This window comes from Hyla sarda, chromosome 1, assembly GCF_029499605.1.
Source record: "Hyla sarda isolate aHylSar1 chromosome 1, aHylSar1.hap1, whole genome shotgun sequence".
Taxonomy (NCBI): Eukaryota; Metazoa; Chordata; class Amphibia; order Anura; family Hylidae; genus Hyla; species Hyla sarda.
In genome coordinates, this window is record NC_079189.1 from 253,777,104 (window position 1) to 253,797,442 (window position 20,339).

At 45.8% G+C, this 20,339-nt stretch overlaps 1 protein-coding gene across 1 annotated transcript in view; it reads right to left on the reverse strand.

Annotated features, from left to right (window-relative positions):
• ADGRL3 (adhesion G protein-coupled receptor L3) overlaps positions 1-20,339 on the reverse strand; it is a 961,109-nt gene that overhangs the window by 486,600 nt on the left and 454,170 nt on the right. The window lies entirely within an intron of this gene.

Here is a 20,339-nt window from a genome sequence, read left to right on the forward strand (position 1 = left end):
AACCCCTTTAATCTTTGTTAATTAAAGTATCCATTAAAGCACTCTTGTACAGCTGGCCAAAGCCCTTGTCCCAATATTGTAACCTGTCCCAATACTGCAACAACATCTGCACTTACTGGCCATTTTTCATACTGCAGATTCTATTGATCTACCAACATTGTACCAACGCTTCCAGAGTACACCCGGAAGCGGCGCCAGTTTCAGCCTCATTCACCCTCATGCCTTCGTGCATCCTCACACTTCACTGCTATATAGTGGTCTCTTAACTGTAGCCCTCCAGATGTTGCAAAACTACAACTCCCAGCATGCTCAGACAGCTGTTTGCTGTTTTCTGGTTGGAAAAAGCCTAGTTAGGTAACAGAACCTAGCTGAAGGTTTTCCAACCAGTGTGCCTCCAGCTGTTGCAAAAGTACAACTCCCAGTTTGCCCCCCCCCCTCCCCCCCATGTGAATGTACAGGGTACATTCACACGGGCAGGTTTACAGTGAGTTTCCTGCTTTCAGTTTGAGTTGCGTAAAATTTTCCGCCGCAGCGCAAATTCCTAGCGGGAAACTCCCTTTAATCCTCCGCTTGTGTGAATGTACCCTAAAAACACTACACTACACTACCACATAATAAAGGGCAAAACACTACATATACACCCCTTTACACTGCCCCCCTCCCAATAAAAATGAAAAACGTATCGTACGGCCGTGTTTCCAAAACGGACCCTCCAGCTGTTGCAAAACAGCTCGTCCCAGCATTTCCGGACAGCCACTGACTGTCCAGGCATGCTGGGAGTTTAGCAACAGCTGGAGGCACCCTGTTTGGGAATCACTGGCGTAGAATACCCCTATGTCCACCCCTATGAAATCCCTAATTTAGTCCTCAAATGCGCATTGGCACTCTCTCACTCCGGAGCCCTGACGTATTTCAAGGAAACAGTTTAGGGCCACATATGGGGTATTTCCATACTCGGGAGCATTTGCGTAAAAAAAATTTGGAGGGCTTTTTCTCCTTTTACCCCTTATGAAAAGGAAAATTTGGGGTCTACACCAGCCTGTTAGTGTCAAAAAATAAAACATTTTACACTAACATGCTGGTGTTGCCCCATACTTTTTATTTTCACAAGAGGTAAATGGAAAAAAAAATAATAATAAATTTGTAACGCAATTTCTCCTGAGTACGGGAATACCCCATATGTGGACGGAAAATGCTCTGCGGGCGGACAACAAGGCTCAGAAGTGAGAGCGCACTATGTACATTTGAGGCCTAAATTGAATGTAACAAGGGGTATAGTGAGCCTTAACACCCTACAGGTGTTTGACGAGTTTCCGTTAAAGTTGGATGGGAAAATGAAAAAAAAAATTTTTTTTTACTAAACTGCTGGTGTTACCCTAAATTTTTCCTTTTCACAAGGGAAAATAGGGAAAAAAGCCCCCCAAAATTTATAACCCCATTTCTTCGTAGTAAGAACACCATATGTGCATGTAACTTGCTCTGTGGGCGAACTACAAATGCTCAGAAGAGAAGGAGCGCAATTGAATGCCATGTGTGTTTACAAAGCCCCTATAGTGCCAGAACACTGGACCCCACCGACCCCCCCCACAAGCGACCCCATTTTTTTTTCTCAAATAACTTTTTATTGTTTTCAAATATAAGCAATTAAAGAGGTAACAGGGTATTCGATAACCATAGTACACAAGCAAATGCAAAAATTACATTAAGTTGTACAAAACATATAAGAGCAAATTAAACATATAAAATGGAAGGACAAAAAAAAGAAAAGGGAGGAGGGGGGAGACTGGGAGAGTGAGGGTGGGGGGATGGGCGGGGGGAGAAGAGGGGATCGGTGGGGAGAGGGTGTGCCGAAGGTCAAATACATCATAATAGAGACTTATCACGTAGTTCGGTCAGTGCAGTATCTGGACTGCAACCACGGGCCCCAAACTTTAACAAATTTATCATGGGATCTGAGAGCTATGTGATGCAATTCCTCAAATCAGCATATCTGGTGAACTTTAGTAAGCCATTCTGCTATCTTGGGCGGTTCAGTGCTCAACCAATGAGTAGGAATAATTGACTTTGCAACAGCCAATATGTGTGAAATAAGGGACTGCTTTCCTGGCGTATACCCTAGACATGGCATTCTTAATAAAACTGCCGCTGGCGACAGTGGAATCTGAGTTCGCATTACTTCCTCTACAATTTGAGTCACTTCTTTCCAGTATTGTTGTATGGCAGGACAAGTCCACCATATGTGTGCGAGGGTACCCGTGTGTATTTTACAGCGCCAACACAAGTTAGTTTCTGATAGCTTGTGGGTGTAGAGAAACTCTAGAGACTAGTTTATAATCTGATTCTTGTAGTCTCACACATCTCGAGAAACCCTGGGAGTGACTAAGTATGAGATCCACATCAGCAGTGGACAAGGATAAACCCAATTCCAACAAAATGAGGAGGAGGCAACAAAATGAGGAGAACCAGTCTCCTTAGAGTGCAAGAGAGAGAGGCACCTTAGATAGCTTCCTCTGCTTGGGTTGAGAGTCTAGAATTAACTCTTCAAACTTATTCAGACCTCTCAGCGGGCTAAATCTGGTCCAGAACTCAGAGCAGCATGAAATAAAATGAGCTTCATGTAGGAAAGAGTACTGCTGCAAGGGCAACAGACTCTCCCTCCACCCCCAAAAAGTTGTGAGACAGTGATTTTACTGAGCCTATTCCACATCGATTTATAAGCAGGAGACTTCCTCCCCACAGCTGCTGGCACAAGACTAGCGGGTAACAGAGGTGAAATGGAAGGAACAAGGTAGGAAGAGAGGTCAGACCATGTAGATAAGATTCCGAGGAAAAGCAGTTTTGGAGAGTCAGACGTGTAGCTCACCTTGTGGGGAAGCCAAAGATCACTCAGAAGGTTATAAACAAGAACCCACAAGTGACCCCATTTTTGAAACTATACCCCTCACAGAATGTAATGAGGGGTACAGTGAGCATTTACGCCCCACAGGTGTCCAACAGATTTTTGGAACAGTGGTCCGTGAAAATGAAAAATGTAATTCTCTAATCATTCCTTCTCTTCTGAGGGGGGGTCCACAGTTGTAGCACCATGGGGGGCTTTGTAAACGCACAAGGCCCCCGACCTCTATTCCAACCAAATTCTCTCTCCAAAAGCTCAATGGCGCTCCTTCTCTTCTGAGCATTGTAGTGCACCTGCAGTGCACATGACGTCCACGCATGGAGTATTTCGATGGGGTAAAAAAATGTGGGGGACATTTTCTCCTATTACCCCCTTGTAAAAATGTAAAATTTGGGGAAAAAACAGCATTTTTGTGAAAAAAAAAATTCATTTACACATCCAACTTTAACGAAAAGTCGTCAAACACCTGTTAGGTGTTAAGGCTCACTGTACCCCTTGTTACGTTCCTTGAGGGGCGTAGTTTCCAAAATAGTATGCCATGTATTTGTTTGTTTTTTGCTGTTCTGGCACCATAGGAGCTTCCTAAATGTGACGTGCCCCAAAAAAACATTTCAGAAAAACTCACTCTCCAAAATCCCATTGTCGCTTTTTCCCTTCTGAGCCCTCTAGTGCACCCACAGAGCACTTGACATACACATGAGATATTTCCTTACTCGAGAGAAATTGGGTTACAAATTTTAGGGGATATTTATCTCCTTTTACCCCTTGTAAAAATTCAAAAACTGGGTCTACAAGAATGAAAATGAAAATGTTAAATTTTCTCCTTCATTTTGCGGCCATTCCTGTGAAACATCTAAAGGGTTAACACACTTACTGAATGTCATTTTGAATACTTTGATGGGTGCAGTTTTTATAATGGGGTAATTTATGGGGTATTTCTAATATGAAGGACCCTCAAATCCACTTCAAAACTAAACTGGTCCCTGAAAAATTCCGATTTTGAAAATTTTGTGAAAAATTGGAAAATTGCTGCTGAACTTTGAAGCCTGATGTCTTCCAAAAGTAAAAACATGTCAACTTTATGATGAAAATATAAAGTAGACATATTGTATATGTGAATCAATACATCATTTGGGATGTCCATTTTCTTTATAAAAAGAGAGTTTCAAAGTTTAAAAAATTCTAAATTTTCATAATTGTCATAAAATTTTGGAATTTTTCACCAAGAAAATTTACCACTAACATAAATTAGAATACGTCACGAGAAAACAATCTCGGAATCAGAATGAAAAGTAAAAGCATCCCAGAGTTATTATAGGGGTATTCCAGGCAAAAACTTTTTTTTTATATATATATCAACTGGCTCCAGAAAGTTAAACAGATTTGTAAATGACTTCTATTAAAAAATCTTAATCCTTTCAGTACTTATGAGCTTCTGAACTTAAGGTTGTTCTTTTCTGTCTAAATCCTCTCTGATGACACCTGTCTCAGTAAACGCCCAGTTTAGAAGCAAATTCCCATAGCAAACCTCTTCTAAACTGTGCGTTTCCTGAGACAGGTGTCATCAGAGAGGATTTAGACAGAAAAGAACAACCTTAACTTCAGAAGCTCATAAGTTTTTTCCTGGAATACACCTTTAATGCTTAAAGTGACAGTGGTCAGATTTGCAAAAAAGGGCTGTGTCCTTAAATGGGCACTGTCACCAACTTTATTTTTTGATATGCTGTAGTACTTATGTACTACAACATATCTCTAATATACTTTTATTATTTTTTTTTTCTTTAAAAAGGTTTAATTTACATTTAAAAACCGGCTACTGAAAAAGGACTGATTTTGGGGTGGCAATCAGTCCTTTTTCAGTTAGGCTGCACACGCTCCCTGCCTGTCAATCAGACAGGCGGGAGCGAGCGCATTGGCTCCCCGGCCACTGGCTGGGAGGCCACTCCTCCCGCACATCGCTGCCGCCGCCTCGTTGCTGCCGCTGTCCCTGCACGCCCGCTGCCGGACTCTGCAGTAACTGCAAGTGTAATGAGGGAACGGGGTATGCGGGGCGGGGCGGGGGGCTGAGGAGGGAACGGGCTAGTGCTGTAATGGGGGGGAATGGGCTAGCAAAAAAAATAAAATAGGATGGTGGGAGCTACTCTTTAAAGGGGTACTCGGGCCTCAAGACATCCCCATCTTTGGATAGGGGATAAGATGTCTTGGGGCCAGAGTACCCCTTTAAGGTGAAAATGAGCTGCGTCCTTAAGGCGTTAAGGCAGGCATGCATACTTGCAGTCAATGAGCCCCCTATTACTATCTGATACTAGGCTCTATCCATATATTCATTTATGCAAGGTCACAATGAATAACACACTGTATCTTTAGGAGTACCTTCCTCAAACAGGCAGAAAATGGAGAAAACTTAGATCATTCCCCTAATTGTTGAATTACCTAATACCAGGCCCAGACTTCATATGGAGGTTCCCAGTCTCTCTCAGCCAAAATGAATCCTTTGTAGATACTTATTTGCCTGGTTTCACTTTGCACTATTTGGCTCAGTATTATGCATTTTTTTTATTCGTTTTATAAAAAAAAAAAAAAAAATCCACAGTACAGCATATGCGTAGAAGATGTGTGTACAAGGCATGATGTGTACAAGGCACAACTCCAACAAGTTCACACATCAGTAATATAAAAACACATATCCATCAGGCACGTAAACCTTACAAAATAAGTGTATACATAACAAGAGAACCAGAACAAATAAAGAGACGTAAGACATAAAAAGTGAAACTAATATATCACCTCAAAGAAACATTCTCCTCATGGCAAATATTTTTTTTCTTTTATCCTTTACATATTTTCAGTCACATTAGAATGCTAAATCTATAACCGACCTAATATAACGGTATAGCATCAGTTAAGCATCATATACATGGCAGTTTCTTACATCACATCATGTACCACACACAGTGATTGAGAACCAGCTGTATAGTCAGGAGCAAAATAAGACCTGTATGAGGGGCTTGTATTGTAGCCACTAATGGTGAGAGACTATGGTATTACACCTTGCTAGTACCCGGTTGGACCCCCTGTTGCCTCCAAGATTGTCTTTATTTTCCACAGCATACTTTCTACAAGGTGCTGAAACATTCCTCCGAGATTTTGGTCCATAAGGACATCCCTCAGATTTCTTGGCACAGTATTAGTGCAGAGACAACGCTAGATTAGTAACAGTACGAGTGACTCTGTCCCTCGTACATTTTTTTTTTATAGCCCACCAGGCAAGTTTACCTGTACCCCATACAGGTGAACGTATCTGGACTGTCCCTAAGGACTATGAGCCCCTGGTTCCTGGGTTTGTTGGCCGCCAAGGAATCTAGATTGACCATTCAGGATTCAATGAAATTGACTATTTAAGCTCTTCTCATTGATGTCGTGGTCAATATGATAGTGGCGCTTGTCACCCAAAACCCTGATTCATTTTTAGATAGGCTGGTCAGTGCAGCCGATATGAGAACCTATTAGGCCTCATGCTGCATATGGGCCTAGTTTGGCAATACAGGAGTGAGGATATTCTTTACCAAACCCCACTCTACCGTATGGCCATGCCTTAATTACGTTTTGAGACAACCTGAAAACATTTACATTATGCTGATAAAGCAACATGCCCTCCCCAAAATAATCTCGTGTATGACCACCTATTTAAAATCAGGCTGTTTATAGATCATGTCGGTGCAAAATTTTTGAAGGCTTATTGTTACGCCTAGCGCTCCGGGTCCCCGCTCCTCCCCGGAGCGCTCACGGCGTCTCTCTCCCTGCAGCGCCCCGGTCAGTCCCGCTGACCGGGAGCGCTGCACTGTCATGGCCGTCGGGGATGCGATTCGCACAGCGGGACGCGCCCGCTCGCGAATCGCATCCCAGGTCACTTACCCGTCCCGGTCCCCTGCTGTCATGTGCTGGCGCGCGCGGCTCCGCTCTCTAGGGCGCGCGCGCGCCAGCTCTCTGAGACTTAAAGGGCCAGTGCACCAATGATTGGTGCCTGGCCCAATTAGCTTAATTGGCTTCCACCTGCTCCCTGGCTATATCTGATCTCCTCCCTTGCACTCCCTTGCCGGATCTTGTTGCCTTGTGCCAGTGAAAGCGTTTAGTGTGTCCAAAGGCTGTGTTACCTGAACTTCTGCTATCCATCCTGACTACGAACCTTGCCGCCTGCCCCCGACCTTCTGCTACGTCTGACCTTGCCTCTGCCTAGTCCTTCTGTCCCACGCCTTCTCAGCAGTCAGCGAGGTTGAGCCGTTGCTAGTGGATACGACCTGGTTGCTACTGCCGCAGCAAGACCATCCCGCCTTGCGGCGGGCTCTGGTGAAAACCAGTAGCCTCTTAGAACCGGTCCACTAGCACGGTCCACGCCAATCCCTCGCTGACACAGAGGATCCACTACCTGGAAGCCGAATCGTGACAGTAGATCCGGCCATGGATCCCGCTGAGGTGCCGCTGCCAAGTCTCGCTGACCTTACCACGGTGGTCGCTCAGCAATCGCAGCAAATTGCCCAACAAGGACAGCAGCTGTCGCAGTTGACCGCCACGTTACAGCAACTTCTGCCTCTGCTACAGCAGCAACCATCTCCTCCGCCAGCTCCTGCACCTCCTCCGCAACGAGTTTCCGCCCCTAGCCTCCGCTTGTCCCTGCCGGACAAATTTGATGGGGACTCCAGACTCTGCCGTGGATTTTTGTCTCAGTGTTCCCTGCATATGGAGATGTTGTCGGACTTGTTTCCTACAGAACGGTCTAAGGTGGCGTTCGTAGTAAGCCTTCTTTCAGGAAAGGCCTTGTCTTGGGCCACACCGCTCTGGGACCGCAATGATCCTGCCACAGCCACAGTCTAGTCCTTCTTCGCTGAAGTCCGGAGTGTCTTCGAGGAGCCAGCCCGAGCTTCTTCTGCCGAGACTCCCCTGTTGAACCTGGTCCAGGGTAATTCTTCAGTGGGCGAGTACGCCATCCAATTTGGTACTCTTGCTTCCGAGTTATCATGGAATAACGAGGCTCTCTGTGCGACCTTTAAAAAAGGCCTATCCAGTCGCATCAAGGATGTGCTGGCCGCACGAGAGATTTGTCACGATCCCGGCTGGCAGGAGGTGGATCCTCTGTGCCAGAGAGGGATTGGCGTGGACCGTGCTAGTGGACCGGTTCTAAGTCACTACTGGTTTTCACCAGAGCCCGCCGCAAAGCGGGATGGACTTGCTGCGGTGGTAGTGACCAGGTCGTATCCACTAGCAACGGCTCAACCTCTCTGGCTGCTGAAGATAGGCGCGGTACAAGGGAGTAGACAGAAGCAAGGTCGGACGTAGCAGAAGGTCGGGGGCAGGCGGCAAGGTTCGTAGTCAGGGTGGATAGCAGAAGTACTGGTACACAGGCTTTTGGACACACAAAACGCTTTCACTGGCACAAGGCAACAAGATCCGGCCAGGGAGTGCATGGGAGGAGGTCAGATAAAGGCAGGGAGCAGATGGAAGCCAATTAAGCTAATTGGGCCAGGCACCAATCATTGGTGCACTGGCCCTTTAAGTCTCAGGGAGCTGGCGCGCGCGCCCTAGAGAGCGGAGCCGCGCGCGCCAGCACATGACAGCAGGGGACGGGAACGGGTAAGTGACCTGGGATGCGATTCGCGAGCGGGCGCGTCCCGCTGTGCGAATCGCATCCCCAACGGCCATGACAGTGCAGCGTTCCCGGTCAGCGGGACTGACCGGGGAGCTGCAGGGAGAAAGACGCCGTGAGCGCTCCGGGGAGGAGCGGGGACCCGGAGCGCTAGGCGTAACAGTACCCCCCCCCTTAGGTCTCCCCTTTTTTTTGTCCGGTGACTGCCTCCCCTGGGATGAGGACACCGGGAAGGAATGGATGGTTTCCTCAATGGCAGGCAGTACAGCAGGAGTGGGAATGGGGAGGGAGGGCAGAGGGCGAGGCCTGGCACGGGGCAGTGTGACACCAGGACGAGGGCCATGAGGAGGCACCGAGGCTTGCCTGAGTGGACTGGGAGGGGGGGAGAGGCATTTTCTGTGGCAGGCAGAGTCCCTAACGACCTTAGGGGGACCGGATACAGGAGGAACCACAGGGTCACGGCAGGGAGTACTGGGAACCGGTTTAAGGCAGTCCTTGGAACAAGAGGGACCCCAACTCTTGATCTCCCCAGTGGACCAGTCCAGGGTTGGGGAATGGTGTAGAAGCCAGGGTAGTCCAAGGAGAATTTCGGAAGTGCAATTGGGAAGGACCAAAAATTCAATTTTCTCGTGATGAGGTCCGATGCACATTAGGAGGGGCTCCGTGCGGTAACGCACGGTGCAATCCAACCTGGCTCCGTTGACCGCGGAAATGTGGAGTGGCTTGACAAGACGGGTCACCGGAATGCGGAATTTATTCACCAAGGACTCCTGAATAAAATTCCCAGAGGCACCAGAATCCAGGCAGGCCACGGCTGAGAGGGAAGAGCTGGCTGAAGTAGAAATCCGTACAGGCACCGTGAGACGTGGAGAAGCCGACTTAGCATCAAGAGACGCCACACCCACGAGAGCTGGGTGCGAGCGTGCGTTTCCCAGACGTGGAGGACGGATAGGGCAATCCACCAAAAAATGTTCGGTACTGGCACAGTACAGACAAAGATTCTCTTCCTTACGGCGATTCCTCTCTTCCAGGGTCAGGCGAGACCGATCCACTTGCATGGCTTCCTCGGCGGGAGGCCTAGGCGCAGATTGCAGTGGAGACTGTGGGAGAGGTGTCCAGAGATCTAAGTCTTTTTCCTGGCGGAGCTCTTGATGTCTCTCAGAAAAACGCATGTCAATGCGAGTGGCTAGATGAATGAGTTCATGCAGGTTAGCAGGAGTTTCTCGTGCGGCCAGAACATCTTTAATGTTGCTGGATAGGCCTTTTTTAAAGGTCGCGCAGAGGGCCTCATTATTCCAGGATAGTTCAGAAGCAAGAGTACGGAATTGTATGGCGTACTCGCCAACGGAAGAATTACCCTGGACCAGGTTCAGCAGGGCAGTCTCAGCAGAAGAGGCTCGGGCAGGTTCCTCAAAGACACTTCGAATTTCCGAGAAGAAGGAGTGTACAGAGGCAGTGACGGGGTCATTGCGGTCCCAGAGCGGTGTGGCCCATGACAGGGCTTTTCCAGACAGAAGGCTGACTACGAAAGCCACCTTAGACCTTTCAGTAGGAAACTGATCCGACATCATCTCCAAATGCAGGGAACATTGCGAAAGAAAGCCACGGCAAAACTTAGAGTCCCCATTAAATTTGTCCGGCAAGGACAGGCGGAGGCTAGGAGTGGCCACTCGCTGCGGAAGAGGTGCAGGAGCTGGCGGAGGAGATGGTTGCTGCTGCTGTAGCTGAGACTGAATCTGCTGTAGCTGCGACTGGAGTTGCTGAGTCATGGTGGTCAAGTACGACAGCTGGTGATCTTGTTGGGCAATCTGTCGGGCTTGCTGGGCGACCAGTGTGGGGAGGTCGGCGACAACAGGCAGAGGAACTTCAGCGGGATCCATGGCCGGATCTACTGTCACGATGCCGGCTGGCAGGAGGTGGATCCTCTGTGCCAGAGAGGGATTGGCGTGGACCGTGCTAGTGGACCGGTTCTAAGTCACTACTGGTTTTCACCAGAGCCCGCCGCAAAGCGGGATGGACTTGCTGCGGTGGTAGTGACCAGGTCGTATCCACTAGCAACGGCTCAACCTCTCTGGCTGCTGAAGATAGGCGCGGTACAAGGGAGTAGACAGAAGCAAGGTCGGACGTAGCAGAAGGTCGGGGGCAGGCGGCAAGGTTCGTAGTCAGGGTGGATAGCAGAAGTACTGGTACACAGGCTTTTGGACACACAAAACGCTTTCACTGGCACAAGGCAACAAGATCCGGCCAGGGAGTGCATGGGAGGAGGTCAGATAAAGGCAGGGAGCAGATGGAAGCCAATTAAGCTAATTGGGCCAGGCACCAATCATTGGTGCACTGGCCCTTTAAGTCTCAGGGAGCTGGCGCGCGCGCGCCCTAGAGAGCGGAGCCGCGCGCGCCAGCACATGACAGCAGGGGACGGGAACGGGTAAGTGACCTGGGATGCGATTCGCGAGCGGGCGCGTCCCGCTGTGCGAATCGCATCCCCAACGGCCATGACAGTGCAGCGTTCCCGGTCAGCGGGACTGACCGGGGAGCTGCAGGGAGAAAGACGCCGTGAGCGCTGCGGGGAGGAGCGGGGACCCGGAGCGCTAGGCGTAACAAGATTCCTGCCAACCTCCAAGAACTCATCCATTTGGCTACCCGCATTGACATGCGTTTTTCTGAGCGACACCAAGAGCTCCGCCAGGAAAAAGACTTAGATCTCTGGGCACCTCTCCCACAGCATCCTTTGCAGTCTACGCCTGGGCCTCCCGCCGAGGAGGCCATGCAAGTGGATCGGTCTCGCCTGACCCAGGAAGAGAGGAATCGCCGTAGGGAAGAAAATCTCTGTCTGTACTGTGCCAGTACCGAGCATTTCTTGGTGGATTGCCCTATCCGTCCTCCACGTCTGGGAAACGCACGCACGCACCCAGCTCACGTGGGTGTGGCATCTCTTGGTTCTAAGTCTGCTTCTCCACGTCTCACGGTGCCCGTGCGGATTTCTCCTTCAGCCAACTCCTCCCTCTCAGCCATGGCCTGCTTGGACTCTGGTGCCTCTGGGAATTTTATTTTGGAGTCTTTTGTGAATAAATTCCGCATCCCGGTGACCCGTCTCGTCAAGCCGCTCTACATTTCCGCGGTCAATGGAGTCAAACTGGATTGCACCGTGCGTTACCGCACTGAACCCCTCCTGATGGGTATTGGACCCCACCACGAAAGGATTGAGCTCTTCGTTCTCCCCAACTGTACCTCTGAGGTCCTCCTCGGTCTGCCATGGCTCCGGCTTCATTCTCCCACCCTTGATTGGACCACCGGGGAGATCAAGAACTGGGACTCTGCCTGCCATAGGAAGTGCCTCTCCCCCCCTCCCAGTCCCGTCAGGCAAGCCTCTGTGCCTCCTCATGGCTCCCGTCCTTGTGTTACCCTGCCCCGTGCCAAGCTTCACCCTCTGCCCTCCCTCCCCATTCCAACTCCTGCTGTACTGCCTGCCGTTGAGGAAACCCTCCATTCTTTCCCGGTGTCCTCATCCCAGGGGAGGCAGTTACCGGACAAAAAAAAGGGGAGACCTAAGGGGGGGGGTACTGTTACGCCTAGCGCTCCGGGTCCCCGCTCCTCCCCGGAGCGCTCACGGCGTCTCTCTCCCTGCAGCGCCCCGGTCAGTCCCGCTGACCGGGAGCGCTGCACTGTCATGGCCGTCGGGGATGCGATTCGCACAGCGGGACGCGCCCGCTCGCGAATCGCATCCCAGGTCACTTACCCGTCCCGGTCCCCTGCTGTCATGTGCTGGCGCGCGCGGCTCCGCTCTCTAGGGCGCGCGCGCGCCAGCTCTCTGAGACTTAAAGGGCCAGTGCACCAATGATTGGTGCCTGGCCCAATTAGCTTAATTGGCTTCCACCTGCTCCCTGGCTATATCTGATCTCCTCCCTTGCACTCCCTTGCCGGATCTTGTTGCCTTGTGCCAGTGAAAGCGTTTAGTGTGTCCAAAGCCTGTGTTACCTGAACTTCTGCTATCCATCCTGACTACGAACCTTGCCGCCTGCCCCCGACCTTCTGCTACGTCTGACCTTGCCTCTGCCTAGTCCTTCTGTGCCACGCCTTCTCAGCAGTCAGCGAGGTTGAGCCGTTGCTAGTGGATACGACCTGGTTGCTACTGCCGCAGCAAGACCATCCCGCCTTGCGGCGGGCTCTGGTGAAAACCAGTAGCCTCTTAGAACCGGTCCACTAGCACGGTCCACGCCAATCCCTCGCTGACACAGAGGATCCACTACCTGGAAGCCGAATCGTGACACTTATGTCCCTCAAAAGGAGGTCGCTATAGATGAGTCCCTGATTAGTTTTAATAGGGAGACTCATCTTCTGCCAGTACATACCTACTATGAGGGCAAGGTATGGCTTTAAACTCCACAATCTCTGTGAGAGTACCTTGGGGTACACTTACAGGTTAAGAGTTTATAAAGGAAGGGATTCCCACATTGAACCCCCAGAATGCTGGCAGTTAGCAGGAAAATTGTGTGGGAGCTGATGTACGGATCAAAGTTATCACCTGTATGTTGATAAGTTCTATACCAGCATCCCCATCTTCAAATCCCTCTCTGCCAGAGCCACTGCCGCTTGTGGCACCGTGTGGAAGAATCAAATAGACCTGTCCACATATCCTGTCACAATCCCAATCCCTGGGGGTGAGAGCAGGGCCCTTACTTGTGACAACATGTTGCTAGTCAAATATAAGTTCAAGAGGGATGTCCTTGACCACAATTCACAGTAATGGCAGCACCTCTGTCCCTGTTCCAGGTACCACAAAAACGGTCATTAAACCTGACTGTATTGTGGACGTCAATCAGTTTATGGGATCAAGCCCTCTTAGATCAAGCCCTTAAACCATGTAACGCCATGCAAAAAAACTTGGGCATGGTACAAAAAGGTTAAAGTATACATGGTCCAGATGGCAATGTACAACGCTTTTCTTTATCCTTCAACACATCGCAGGAATGTTTTTGAAACTTTTTATTCCATGGTCAGCAACGATTTCTGAATTTTTTTTTAAAACTTCAATTTTTCACCATAAAAACTGAATAATCAACCATAACCAAAAGGGAATGCTTTGGTTTAATGAGACCAACAGATAAGGGGGGAGGGGGAGTCTGTAATTTTAAATCATAAAGATTATATAGATGAAGCTCTGCATATGCTTTCAGACAGGACCTTTTATAAAGTTTCATCTATTGACCTGTCAGCCACGTATTATAAAGAATATAATAGCTTGATTCAATCTGACATTGGATACAATATTCATGAGAAGAGAGAGAAATGAAAAGCCGGCCACTCACCGATATATTCATTCTTCAAGCTTTTATTGCAGCAATATAATACTCACATATACGGGGGGTTGTACAAAAAGGAAGAGCAGGGGGGTACAGAGGCGACAAGCTCCGTTTTGCACACTCAAGTGCTTTGTCCGGCCACACTCAAGTGCTCCGTATGGCCAGACGAAGCACCTGAGTGTGCGAAACAGAGCTTGTCGCCTCTGTACCCCCTGCTCTTCCTTTTTGTACACACACCCCCGTATATGTGAGTATTATGTTGCTGCAATAAAAGCTTGAAGAAGGAATAGATCGGTGAGTGGCCAGCTTTTAATTTCTCTCTCTTATCATGAATATTGTATCCACTGAATACTGCAAATAGCCTGAGCACCACCTACACCTTAACACAAGAACCAACTACACACCCTATCCTACGTACCTCCAGCAGTGCCGAACGAGCTCTTCTCTTTTGCTTCTCAATCTGACACTGATTTAGAGTTATTGAACAAGAAAGAGACAGATTTTTTTTATGCATAAAAGAGTATTCCTTACCAACCTTTTTAATCTCCTAAAGGTCCACAAGGATTTAAAGAGACCTCCTGGTAGACCTATTATATTGGCATTGGTGCAATAAGTAGCCATCTTTTTTATTACGTGGATCTCTTTTTTACCATATTATGTTTAAATTTACCCACATATTTGAAAGATTCGACCCGATTGATAAAATAATAATAAAATCTCTCTCCGTATAATGAAGATTTTGAAAGGTTTAGCTGCTATTAAATATTTTTTTGATAATGATTAATTTTTTGGCAATGATCAATCTACGTTTTTATTGCATTCCATCACATACATTTTAAATGATAAAATGTTTCCTTTAATACAGTTATTTACAGGCAGACAAAAGGCTGTGCGATGGGCACTCATTTTGCCCATAATTATGCAAACTTGTACATTTGGCTGTTTGAGTGCCTTTTAATAGCACAGTCCCTTTACCAATGACTTACTTTTTACATAGGGTTTTTTTTTTTTTGTCTTTTCATTCCAAGCATAAAAACAGTTACATAATAAGATAACAAAAACACTAAAAAAATTTCCCTTTAGTACTACCCACCCTCCCTCACTCTCATCCGTGGGAAGGAAGGGAGGGAAGAAAGTGAAGTAAAAAAAAAAATAATTATATATAGGCATACCCCTTACAATCTACATTCTGAAATTTACCCCAACACTTATTCTACTTTATCAGCCTTCCTTTAATGCCCTGAGAAATAAGAATTCATACTTATTTTGTCCACCAGATTTTGCCATGCTTTGAAAGCAGTGATTTAATCTGAAAGCCAAATTCTTAATATAATAATTTTAGCACAAATTAACCCTCCAAAGTTATCTCTACCACTCCAATGTCCCAATATCACCTAAAGAGCAGAAAAAAAAGCGGCATCTATAAAAAAAAACAAAAAAAAAACCTTTAGATTGTAGTAGGTCAAATATTTTAGTACAAAATGGCTGTACCAGACCACAATTGTTACGCCGAGCGCTCCGGGTCCCTGCTCCTCCCCGGAGCGCTCGCGGCGACTCTCTCTCTGCAGCGCCCCGGTCAGACCCGCTGACCGGGAGCGCTGCACTGACACTGCCGGCGGTGATGCGATTCGCATAGCGGGACGAGCCCGCTCGCGAATCGCATCCCAAGTCACTCACCTGTCCCGGACCCCGGCTGTCATGTCCTGGCGCGCGCGACTCTGCTCCTTAGGGCACGCACGCGCCAGCTCTCTGAGATTTAAAGGGCCAGTGCACCAATGATCGGTGCCTGGCCCAATCAGCCTAATTAGCTTCCACCTGCTCCCTGTCCATATTACCTCACTTCCCCTGCACTTCCTTGCCGGATCTTGTTGCCTTGTGCCGGTGAAAGCTTTTAGTGTTGTCCAAAGCCTGTGTTCCAGATCTCCTGCTATCCTCTTTGACTACGAACCTTGCCGCCTGCCCCGACCTTCTGCTACGTCTGACCTTGCCTCTGCCTAGTCCTTCTGTCCCACGCCTTCTCAGCAGTCAGCGAGGTTGAGCCATTGCCGGTGGATACGACCTTGTTGCTACCGCCGCAGCAAGACCATCCCGCTTTGCGGCGGGCTCTGGTGAAAACCAGTAGCAACTTAGAACCGGTCCACCGACACGGTCCACGCCAATCCCTCGCTGACACAGAGGATCCACATCCAGCTAGCCGAATCCTAACAACAATCACATATTATGTGACACATATCAGCCTCTGTCATACCACATCTCGGACAGTTTGAGTCTGCTCTATACTTCCACTTACAAAGTTCTTTAAGTGAAAGGTATAACTCATAAAGAAGCCATAACTGGGTTAAAGTTAGCATTAATTGACAAATACTTCCAATTTTGAAAAATAGACTCCCATTGTACAAGATTAATCTGACTGCCTTCCTCGTCCCACTTTGTTTTAATTGATATCAAATTTTCCCTCTTCTTTTCTCAATAACAGATATATTTTGACCATACTTTTTGTCCCTCTTTCCCCCGTGCAAAGTCAAACATGACATTTTCTTGTTTTACTAAGTATCACCTATTTGTGTGCCTATATGCTCCTCTAAGCTGAGAGTACCAAAATGTGTGTGTTTCTTCAAATCTAAACAGACTTTAACTCTTCAAATGATTTTAATACCGTATTGTGAAAAAATAGCTATATACAAGTGCTCAAAAATCAATTGCTCAAGATAAAAAATCCAATCTAAAGTTTGGCAGGCTTAATCCACCCTACTCCTCACTCAAGTAGAAATAAGAATATTTGTGCCGCGATCTCTTCCTCCCCCAGATAAAATTATTGAGAATGCGTTCAAAATTTGCAAACCAGTTATTTGGAATCCACATTGGAGCTGCATTTAATAAATACAATACCTGGGGGAGGATTATCATTACAAATGAGCAAAGTTACAGTGATTTGATTCGTCATGAACCTTGCGGCTTGGCAGTTGCTGACTTTAGCCTGCATAAATTAATTCAGCTTTCAGGTGCTCCGATGGGCTAGAAAAGGTGGATACAGTCCTAGGAGACTCTCCCTTTTCCAGCCCACCGGAGCACCTGAAAGCTGAACTAATTTATGCAGGCTAAAGTCAGCAACTACCGAGCAGAGAAGTTAGTGACGAATGGAATCACTGTAAGTTTTGCTCATCTCTAATTATCAACTTAATAATTGTGATCCGGTCAGACATTGATAATGGGACTCTGTACCAAACAGATATTTTAATTTTATTTGATCAATTGCAGGTTTGACCCCTTTACTCCTTAGCCTGTTTTGACCTTAACGACCAAGGCAAATTTTCTAAATCTGACATGTGTCCACTTATTTGGTAATAACTTTGGAACGCTTTTGCTTATGAAAGCGATTCTGAGATAGTTTTTTCGTGACATATTGTACTGTACATTAGTGGTAAATTTTGATTTATATATTTAGCATTTTTTGTAAAAAAAAATTATCAAAAATTTTGCGGATTTTTTTTTTTGCATTTTTCTAGATTTTACATTTTCTGCTCGTACGACGAATAATCAAAATTAATGATTAACTCACATCTACAATATGTCTACTTTATGTTCCCATCATTTGGTAAATATTATTTCACTCTTTTAGAATGTTAGAAGGTTTATAAGTTTAACAGCAATTTTCCAGATTTTCAAGAAAATTTCAAAATCCGATTTTTCAGGGACCAGTTTAGTTCTGAAGTGGAAATGAGGTATCTGTATGTTAGATACCCTCAAAAATTCCCCCATTTTAAAAACTGCACCCCAGAATGATATTACAGGAAGTTTAATAACCCTATAGGCATTTCACAGTAAAGAAAGAAAAGTGGAGGCAGAATTTAAACATTTTTTTTGCCGATTTTTCATTTTAATTATTATTTTTCTGTAACACATAGGCCTCAGACATGAAGGATTTTGGGGCATCCTTTTAGTTTAGGATATTTTGTTGGCATCCTATAAAGTTGCAGAGGCCTTGGGGTGCAAAAACCTTTTTGGGAGACAAGTTGACGCTTTCATTGGTACCATTCAGTGGTACATGTGACACTCTGATCGTTTAAAAAAAATTTTTTATGAGGTGGTATACATAATAAAAATCTATTCTGTGGCTGTATTTTATTTAAAAAAAATTATAGGTCGTTCGTATTGCTGTCTAAATGACATGTTAACTTTATTCTGCAGGTTGATATGATTATGGCGATACCAAGTTTATATATTTTTTTATATTTTAGTTCATTTATAGCATAAAAACTATTTTTGTAAAAAAAATCATGTTTGTAAGTCACCTTGTTCTGTTAGCTATAACTTTTAATTTTTTCACTGACGCAATTGTTGAGGACTTTTTTTTCTGCGGGACAGGACGTTTTTTGGGGGGGGACTATTTTTGGGTATAATATTTATATATATATATATATATATATATATATATATATATATATATATATATACACATACAGCAATGGCCGTAAATGTTGGCACCCCTGAAATTTTTCAAGAAAATTAAGTATTTCTCACAGAAAAGGATTGCAGTAACACATGTTTTTTTATACACATGTTTACTCCCTTTGCGTGTATTGGAACTAAACCAAAAAAGGAAGGAAAAAAAGCAAATTGGACATAATGTCACACCAAACTCCAAAAATGGGATGGACAAAATTATTGGCACCCTTAATTTAATATTTGGTTGCACATCCTTTGGAAAAAAATAACTGAAATCAGTCTCTTCCTATAACCATTCAAGGGGTACTCCCGTGGAAAACTTTTTTTTTTTTTTTTTAAATCAACTGGTGCCAGAAAGTTAAACAGATTTGTAAACTACTTCTATTAAAAAATCTTGATCCTTCCAGTACTTTTTAGGGCTATATACTACAGAAGTAATGCTTTTCTCTTTGGATTTCTCTGATGTCACAACCACAGTGCTCTCTGCTGACCTCTGCTGTCCATTTTTGGAACTGTCCAGAGCAGGAGAAAATCCCCATAGCAAACATAAACTGCTCAGGACAGTTCCTAAAATGGACAGCAGAGAGCACTGTGGTCATGACCTCAGAGAAATCAAAAAAGAAAAGCATTTCTTCTGTTGTATACAGCCCATAAAATGTATTGGAAGGATTAACATTTTTTAATTGAAGTAATTTACAAATCTGTTTAACTTTCTGGCACCAGTTGATTAAAAAAAAAAAAAGGTTTCCACAGGAGTACCCCTTTAATAAGCTTCTTACACCTCTCAGCCAGAATGTTGGACCACTCTTCCTTTGCAAACTGCTCCAGGTTTCACTTATTGGAAGGGCGCCTTTTCCCAATAGCAATTTTAAGATCTCTCCACAGGTGTTCAATGGGATTTAGATCTGGACTCATTACTGACCATTTCAGTACTCTCCAAGGCTTTGTTGCCATGCATTTCTGGGTGCTTTTTTTTTTTTTTTACATATTTTTGGGGTCTTTGTCCTGTTGGAAGACCCAGGATCTCAGACACAAACCCAGCTTACTGACACTGGGCTGTACAGTGCAACCCAAAATCCGTTGGTAATCCTCAGATTTCATGATGCCGTGCACACATTCAAGGCACCCAGTGCCAAAGGCAGTAAAACAGCCCCAAAACATCACTGAACCTCAACCACATTTCACTGTAGGTACTGTGTTCTTTTCTTTGTAGGACTCATTCCATTTTCGGTAAACAGTAGAATGATGTGCGTTACCAAAAAGCTCTATCTTGGTCTCATCTGTCCACAAGATGTTTTCCCAGAAGGATTTTGGCTTACTCAAGTAAATTTTGGCAAAATGTAGTCTTGCTTTTTTATGTCTCTGTGTCAGTGGTGGGGTCCTCCTGGGTCTCCTGCCATAGCGTTTCATTTCATTTAAATGTCGACGGATAGTTCGTGCTGACACTGATGCTTCCAAAGCCTGCAGGACAGCTTGAATATCTTTGGAACTTGTTTGGGGCTGCTTATCCACCATCCGGACTATCCTGCGTTGCCACCTTTCATCTATTTTTCTCTTTCGTCCACGCCCAGGGAGATTAGCTTAAGTGCCATGGGTTGCAAACGTCTTAATAATGTTTCTCACTGTGGACAAAGGCAAATCTAGATCTCTGGAGATGGACTTATAACCTTGAGATTGTTGATATTTTTCCACAATTTTGTTTCTCAAGTTCTCTTCTCCTCTTTCTGTTGTCCATGCTTAGTGTGGCACACACAGACACACAATGCAAAGATTAAGTGAACTTCTCTCCTTTTTATCTGCTTTTAGGTGTGATTTTTTTATATTGCCCACATCTGTTACTTGCCCCAGGTGAGTTTAAAGGAGCATCATATGCTTGAAACAATCTCATTTTTCCACAATTTTAAAAGGGTGCCAATAATTTTGTCCAGCCCATTTTTGAAGTTTGGTGTGACATTATGTCCAATTTGCTTTTATTCCTCTCTTTTTTTGTTTTGTTCCAATACACACAAAGGGAATAAACATGTGTATAGCAAAACATGTGCAAGAACTTTCTGTG